Source organism: Panthera leo, chromosome C1 (genome assembly GCF_018350215.1).
Source record: "Panthera leo isolate Ple1 chromosome C1, P.leo_Ple1_pat1.1, whole genome shotgun sequence".
Lineage (NCBI taxonomy): Eukaryota > Metazoa > Chordata > Mammalia > Carnivora > Felidae > Panthera > Panthera leo.
In genome coordinates, this window is record NC_056686.1 from 22,108,984 (window position 1) to 22,117,094 (window position 8,111).

Genomic DNA, 8,111 nt, shown 5'->3' on the forward strand with positions numbered 1-8,111 from the left:
CTCCATCACCATCATCATCATTACCATCAACACCACCATCATCTCAATCACCTTCATCACCATCATCATCACCATCATCACCACCATCATCTCAATCACCTCCATCACCATCATCATCTCAATCACCTCCATCACCATCATCATCTCAGTCACTTTCATCACCATCATCATCATTACTGTCATCATCACCATCATCTCAATCACCTCCATCACCATCATCACCTCAATCACTTCCATCACCATCATCATCATCACCATCATCACCACCATCATCTCCATCACCATTGTTACCACCATTGTCATCATCATTACCATTATCATCATTACCGTTCTCCTTTGCACCATCATCATCTCCATCACCTCTGTCACCATCATCATCACTGCCACTTACTGAGTACCTTCTAAGGGGTAGGGCCCACAGGCACAGTGTTTGGCATTTCACATACTCTATTGAACAATCCGGTGTGATAGGTGTTGGTTCTAACTTATGGATGAGGAAACTGAAGCTCAGAGAGGTAAAAGTGGCCTAAGGCAGCAAAGATAACCAGCAGAAAAGGCAGGATGATCTGAATTCAGATTTTTACGATTCTGAAAGCTGACCTCTGCCTATTCTACCTCACAGCTCTGAGAGCTGACCTCTGCCGTGCACCTTCAGTGTGGGGGGCTGCCAAGGAGCCACTCCATCTTCAGACAGTGGAGACGGCTGTCTGTGGCCTCACTCGTTGATCCTGGTTCTGACTTGGCTGCAGAACGTGCCCAACTTCAAGTCCACGTGAAAACCCTTCTGAAGTTGGAGGTGGGATCTTGTATCCTCCTGGGCCTCCTCTTTTTTTGGATGTACATTTCATTCCTTCAGTTACTCCATGTGTGAATGACCCCTTGCTTCTCATGCCCTACTTGGCCCCACCCTCGTCTTCCCGAACTTCCGTGATCCCTCCTCCTCCACAGCCTCAGTGGCCCCACTCCCCAAGAGCTACAGCGATCTCAAAGCACAAATCAGACCACACCACCCTCCTGCTCAAAACTCTGCAATGAATCCCCTCAACATTGAAAGGAAACCCCAACTTCCGCCTGGCCTGCAGACCCCAAAGGGTCCTTCTTCTGCTGAGTCCTCTCACCTGTCTCCTCCCGCCCTCCCCCACCTGCTGTGCTCCCAGCACACGGACCTCTCTGCTGTCCTCGCACCCACCACACTCACTTCTATTGCAGGGTCTTTGCACCTGCTGCTCCCTGTGACTGGCTCATTCTCCCGACAATGATCACAACAGTCATTCTCTCACTTTCTTCGGGTGTCTGCTCGAGTATCACCTCCTCAGAGAGGCCTTCCCTGACCACCCGCTCCAGTGCAGCCCCTCCTCTCTAGTCTCTCCATGCTCATCGCTTTCTAACATGCAGTTGTGTGACCATTATCTGTCTTCCCTATCAGAATGCAAGCTCCAGGAACGCAGGGATTTTGTCCACCTTTTCACCTCTCCATCTCCAAGCACCTAGAAGAGCACTTAATACGTAGTAGGATTCTAATAAATACTGCTTCGATTGATTAATTGATTCATCAATATGACCTTGCTCCCATGCCCTTCTCAGCTCGGAGGCCCCGCCTTTAGGCCATGCTCAGCTTATCCGTGAGCCTCTTGAAGTGTGCCTCTGATGGTTCAAGGGCCTGAGCCTCCTGGTTGAATAGAGTTCTCTCCTCCCTTTTCCTAGATTCCGTATCTCTATTTACATGGCCTAAAAAGTGGCAGGATGTGCACAGAGGAATGCTGCCTTTAGAGTCAGATAAAATGAGGTTCAAGTCTCAGCTCTGCCACTTACCAGCTCTTTATTACTTAGCTTTCCTGAGCTTCAGTTTTCTTTTGTGTAAAATGGTACTACTAATACCAACCATGTGAACTTGTGAGGACAGAGAGCTAACGTGAGTACATAATACAGAGTAAACCTTTGGAGCAGAGACTATCACTATTGTTCTTGTTATTACTAAACTGAGCAGGTTTGGGGGCCCTCCCTCCATCTCGCAGGCCAGGCCTTGGTTGGGACGGGGCTGGATGGGGCAGGTGACACGAGAGGTATGTCACTTCATGGGCTCACACTGAGCTCTCTGTCAGTCCCGTCTCAAGGCCTGTCTCCCTCCTCTGTTCCCGAGCTGCTGATTTATTTTGCACTGCATGTTTAATTCACTAGGGCATATGAAATCCCATCGTGTGAGTCTCAGTCTGCAGGTCTGGCCCGTGGAGATTTTCTCTCCCACCTTTGGTCCAACACGCTTTCCTTCCAAGAGTCTGTCATCTGCAAAACTGTCGGTGGAGGGACTGCGAGTGGTGCTGTGGTTCTCTGGCTCCCTGATGGACCGAAAGCTCCCAGGAGGCAGCTGCCGCTTCAGTAGACATTCTCCCAAAAAACCCCGGGCCCGGCCCAGAGGGCCAGGCCAGGATCCAAGCGATGCGTCAACAGCATGAGTCGGGGGGTAGTGCTGTTCCATGAGTTCGTAATTCAGATGAAACGACGTTGGACTGTGAAGCCATTGGAATAGCCTGTGTCCTCTGGCCACCGGAGAGACTGAGGAAGCAAGATTGAGCCAGTGTGCAAACAGAGTCAGTATATCCCAGGCCGTTTTCATGTGGAGAAACCTAAGGCCCAGAAGCAGGAAGTGTCTTACCCAGGGACACAGCAAGTTTTTGACAGAGCCAGGAGTGACTGGGACCCCTTGCTGGCCCCCTCCTCCCCCACTCTACCCCTTGTGGAAGCCTGAGCCTGGGGCTGGACTGGGCTCATGCTCCTGGGTCATCCCAGCCTGGGTGCGTCTGTCTCTGCTGTGTGTTTGTGAAGGGAGCCCTTTAGGCACATCTGGCACCAAGTGAGGCACTTAATCATGGACTCCTCTGATCCTTTCAGGATGATCCTCATTTTACAGATGGGAACTGAGGCCCAGAGCGGGCAGCTGACTTGCCCGGGGTCTCACAGCTGGTGAGTGAGAGCCCCACAACCCACTTCTCCCGCCTGATGGCTTTTCATAGCCCTGGCCAGCTGCTGACATTCCATCTCACGCTTGCCTGATTATCGCTCATGCCCCGTGTAAGGAGGGTCTCGGAGAGTAGGGCTCTCTGCCTGTATTGTCCCTTCAGTATCCCCAGCACCCAGTGTATGGCAGGGGTTCGACATTGCATTTAAATAAACGAAGGAAGTTTCTGAATTCCTTTCAACTCGGTGACTGAGACGGTCTGAGACCCCAACCCTAGCTCCCCAGACAGTGATGGGCACGGATTCTGCTCCTCCCTCCTGACCTTGACCTGCCGGGTGTGTTGGTACCTGGCCTTCTCCCCATCAGTGCCCTGGCCCCAAGTCTCCTCCTGGTGTCCTGCCTTGTTCCACCTGTGCCACGTCTCCCTCTCCTGATGCTTTTCTCCTAAAACCCAGTTCCCTGACCTGACCCCCGCTCTCTTCCTGACCTCAGTGGCTAACACAAGCTCCTAGAGCCAAGCACTAGTCTTGCTTCTTCTGGCCTTGCCCCTGATTTACCCTCTGACCAAACCTGAACTTGCCCTTTGTAATCCTGCAAAGGGAAGGGCAGAGATACAGAGCATCCCTCCCCGATCCACCAGCTCCCCTCCCTGGGACTTCCTGAAGGCTCAGATGTAGCCTGACTAACAGCTGCTGGAGGCCAGTCCCAGCCAGACCGTAAAACTCAGGCTCGTGCACCCGATGGGGCTCTCTGTAGACTCAGCCACTCCAAACAGACCCTGACAAGTTCAGCGTGGTCTGAGATTCAGGGCCTTCTGGCTCCTGGGCCGACCCCCTGTGGCTGGGATCAGGTGTCAAGGACCCCAGGACGGGGCAGGGCCACTCCAGCAGCTTCTCTACCCAGCACCGGGGTGCCCCAACGTGGCCCTCCCCAGCTCAGAGACTCACAGGGCTGGCAGGACCCCCAGAGAGCCTCCGCTCCAGGCCCCCAAGTGTGTAGATGGGCACACGGACGAGGATCACTGGCTTTGATGTCTCTGAACTGAAAAGCACCAGAGGGGAGGGGATCATCCCACAGGCCTGGTCCCCAGGAAGGTGGGCACAGAGGGGACCCTCCCAGAGTCTCCAGCTCTCCTCCCTCCATCCCTGGCATTTTTCTGGGTGGGGCTTGGGGGTCCCTAGGGTGTGCTTTACCTGCAGCCCTCCCATCCACCAGGGCCATGTTGAGGTAGATGTGGGGGTTCCCCATCAGTGGAGCTAAGGGAGGGCTGGCGGCGGTCAGGTGGCAGGACATTGATGCTGGGTCCTTGTTGAGGTTCTGGGGAAGAGGGCCATGCTGCTTTTCCACATCCAGTGCTGGCATGACCGAGTTCAGCATCTCCTGGGACTTGGGGGATGAATGAGGCCAATGGTCTCTTAACAGCCTCATGAGGGGTGCCCCATTGGGGTTATTAGCTTTGTCTTATGGATGGAGAAATCAAGGTCCAGAAAGACAGGACTTGGCAAAGCTCACACTGAGAGAGACTACAGAAGCCCAGGCTACCCAGCTCCCTGTTTCCACAGCCTTCTGCTCTTCCTTCTGGAATCAGTTTCCTCAGGGATGCTAGAGGTCATCTGGTCTGATGGCTCTTCATGGCTGGGCTGAGCTAGAACCCTGGAGACCCTTGCCGAGCCCCCTTCTGACTGCCTCCTGCCTGCTCCCCTAGGCTTCAGGCCATCCCTCAGGACTCTCAGGCATGGGTCTCTGAGACAGTTTCTTCCTCATGGCATCCCAGCCTTCAAAGAAGCCCTATAAAGAAGGAAAAAGATGGTTAGCCCCTCATCTGGAATAAAGTAGGCAAGCTGGAGGGCTGAGTCACGGTGAAGGCTAGGTCAGGGCCAATGCTGAGGCTTGGCATGAATGACTGCATTTACCTTTAATCAGCAAGGAACCAGCGTTCAAAACGAAGGCAGAGAGCAGGAGAGGGGAGTGATGGGGTTAGGAAGCAGGTCAAGTTCAGAGAAAGGATCAGATAAGGGTCAGGTTTAGGATTAGAGTCAAAACCAGGATCATGAGAGTGGATTTGAGGTCAGACCAGGGTCAGGGTCCACAGTGAGGGGGAGCCAGGCGAGGCCCTGGCGAGGGGGCCCGGCTGGCCTGGGGCCCTGCACCTCGTACTCCTGCTTGAAGCCATAGCCCTCGGCCGTCTTCATCTGGTTGATGTGCTGCAGGAGGTCGGCCACGCGCACTGCGGGGTGCAGCTGCCCCGTGTGATATGGGGAGCCCTTCCGGCCACACGGACGCCGCGGTGAGCCCCCCAGGAGGCTGCTGGCCTCAGTGACCCCGCCACTGCGCTGGTCTCCTGCAGTCAGAGAAAGGACAGGGGGTTCCTGACGCGCACAGCCCCCAGGCTGGGGAGTTCCAGACAGACCCGGGGATGGGGGAGGGGCGGGGGAGCGTGGCCAACATGGAGGCTGTTCCCTGGGGCCCAGCAGCCTGGCTGGGCCCACGCGGCGCACCCCTGGGCAAGTCCCTTCCCTCCTGCCTCGGTTTTTCCGGCTGTAAAATGAGCGGGTTGGGTCACGTGACCTCGGAGGGCCCTAGCGGCCCAGCCCCGCCTGCTGGGATCCTGGGCTCCCCTGACTCTGTCCTGTGACTCCCCAGCCCGGACCACCCTTCTGTGACCTCACCACACTGCCTGCAGGGGGCAGCGCTCAGCAGAGCCCAGGGGAGTACCCCCCTCCCCTTCTTCCAGGGAACAATCTGGAACAATTGGCAACTCCCAGTAATTACCCCCATTCAAAGACAAGCAAATGCTGAAATTAGCTGCCTCTGCTACCCCTTCTGCAGATCGACATGAGGCACCTGAATAGAGGCGTTTCTCCTGCGCAAGCATTTCCATTGTCAGCCTGTGCAGCGGCCTCAGCCAATCCGGGAACAGGTCGAGGGGTTCACAGCGACACACACACACACACACACACACACCCAGGGAAAACTATCCCCTCCCCCCAGGCCCACCCACTGCCTGCTCTCCCAGTCAGCCTCCCCCAGGACACGCGTCCCACCATGGTCCCCCAGATCAGGTCGTGGGACTGAGTGAAGTGCCCCATTCACTTGGCACTCACTTGGCCGACACCCGCCTCAGGGCACTCGCTTGTGCATTCGTGGGACTCAGCTTATGTTGTTTCTCTTCTCAGGGATCACAGTCCTGAGCTGCCTGTTAGCCAAGATTTGAAAGCAGTTTTTCATGTACTTTGTGCTGTTTTTCGTTGCTGACAGTGGGAAGGAAGCCACCTGTCACCCCATCATGGCCAGAAGCGCCACGGAGGCTTGGAAATAAGTGACTTGCCCAATGTAGTGTCCCAAAGTGTCTTCCGGAGAACACTACTGACACAAGATGATGAGGCGGGTCGTCCGTCTACGACATAAACAAACTATGTATGTGTTCAGTTTTTTTGAAAAGTGAGTCCGGGAGATTTTGATGGAAACAAAATTAAACAGGTCTGTTCTCTGCAGGACATTTCAGGACTTTGAACACGCTTATGTCCATTGTGAACCTCCGTGAGGAGGATGGAAGTGTGTGCTCCTGGGAAGGGTACTCGCCCTTTCTGAACCACCGTTTGCACATATGCCAAAGGGGATAAAGTCCTTACTATCCAATAGAGATTTTGTAATTATTAAATGGCGCGATGCCTGAGAAATGCCCCGTTTACTGTTGGCACATGGTGAGTGCCCACAGAATCTACTGAGAAGTCAGACATCCCCTGAGTCCCGAAAGCTGGGGGCCGCTTCTTGAGGAAAGAGGAAGCCAGCAAGAGGGGGGCTTGACCTGGCTTTCATCCGTCTTCGTGTGAGGGTTTGGACCAGGATGTGAAAGGTAGCATCGGTGGAGAGAGGATCCGGAAGAGGCGACTGTAGCCAACACGTAAAACGTGCGCTCAGATTTCAGGAGAGAATTGTTTCCTGCTCAGAGGACGCTCAGGACCTCCAAAAGCAGGGCTGCGGAGACAAAGGATCACGCATGCTCTTTATGGAAGCTGAGCTGACGGCCCTAGGGAGAGCTCTCCAGGTGGAGGAAGGGGAGGTGTGAGAGCTCCCTGGAGGGTCGGCAGCTCTCAGTGTTGGCCCAGCACAAGCTCAGGGCCGCTGAGCATGAGCAAATAGCACCACCTGGTCACGGTAATGTCAGGGGGCCAGAGCAAATCTGGGCAGCTTCCGGGCGGAGTCCAAAGACAACACAAGCCGGCAGATACAAATGCAAATGCAAATACAGCCAGCGGCCTGGCCAGGACTGTACAGGATGACGCTGCCCTTGGCCTTGCATACCCCGAGCCCAGGAAGATGGGCTCTCTCCCCTAACAACACAGAGAAGAGACGCAGCACCAGGATTCACACCCCGGACGGTGGCGCTGTGGGGTCCTGTGGCCTATCAGGTTTCCCTTGTCCCGCTCCCTGAGAAAGGAGCATTTGTGGCAATGAAAGAAACAGGCACTTTTGTGGCAAACCGTCTGGGTGGAACCCGCTGGTACCCGTCCGAATCAAGAGCTCAGGATGGTTGGGGCCCAGAAGGAGAACCCCAGAGAGCTTTTCTAGGCAGTGCTTTGGCAGCAGTGGGGCTCCAAAGTTAGTGTGGGAAGTTTCCAGCAAGCCCCCTCCGGCCAGCCTGCCACTACCTGCCCGATAGGGTAAACCGCTTTTGTAAATAGATAAACTTTTAGTTTTGCCGTTGATTTAGATTTATAGAAAAGTTGCAGAGAGCACAGAGTTCCCATGACTCCAGACCCAATTCTCCATTATTAACATTCTTCCAAATGGTGTATTTGTTACAAATAATGAACCGATATGGATACATTATTATTTAAAAAAAATTTTTTTTTAATGTTTATTTATCTTAGAGAGAGAAAGAGAGTGTGAGCAAGGGAGAGGCAGAGAGAGGGAGGGAGACATAGACTCCAACTCAGGCTCCAGGCTCTGAGCTGTCAGCACAGAGCCTGATGTGGGGCTCGAACTCAGACTGCAAGCTCATGACCTGAACCAAAGTCAGACGCTTAATCGACAGCCACACAGGTGTCCCTGGATACATTATTATTAACTAAAGTCTATACTTTATTATTCCTTCATTTTTACCTGGTGTCCTTTCTACTCTTCCAGGATCCCACAGATGATACCATATTAC

The 8,111-nt window shown here is 54.0% G+C and overlaps 1 long non-coding RNA gene across 2 annotated transcripts; it reads right to left on the minus strand.

Annotated features, from left to right (window-relative positions):
• Nucleotides 1-1,917: 1,917 nt before the first annotated feature.
• LOC122227191 lies at nucleotides 1,918-5,574 on the minus strand. 2 transcript variants are annotated; one of them, XR_006205919.1, is made up of 4 exons: nucleotides 5,525-5,574; nucleotides 5,107-5,297; nucleotides 4,150-4,744; nucleotides 1,918-2,553 (listed from the first exon to the last, which is right to left on the minus strand). It is a non-coding gene; the product is annotated as an uncharacterized LOC122227191 (long non-coding RNA). The 2 variants fall into 2 exon arrangements; XR_006205918.1 differs by having other exon boundaries at nucleotides 5,107-5,569.
• Between the last annotated feature and the right edge of the window lie 2,537 nt (nucleotides 5,575-8,111).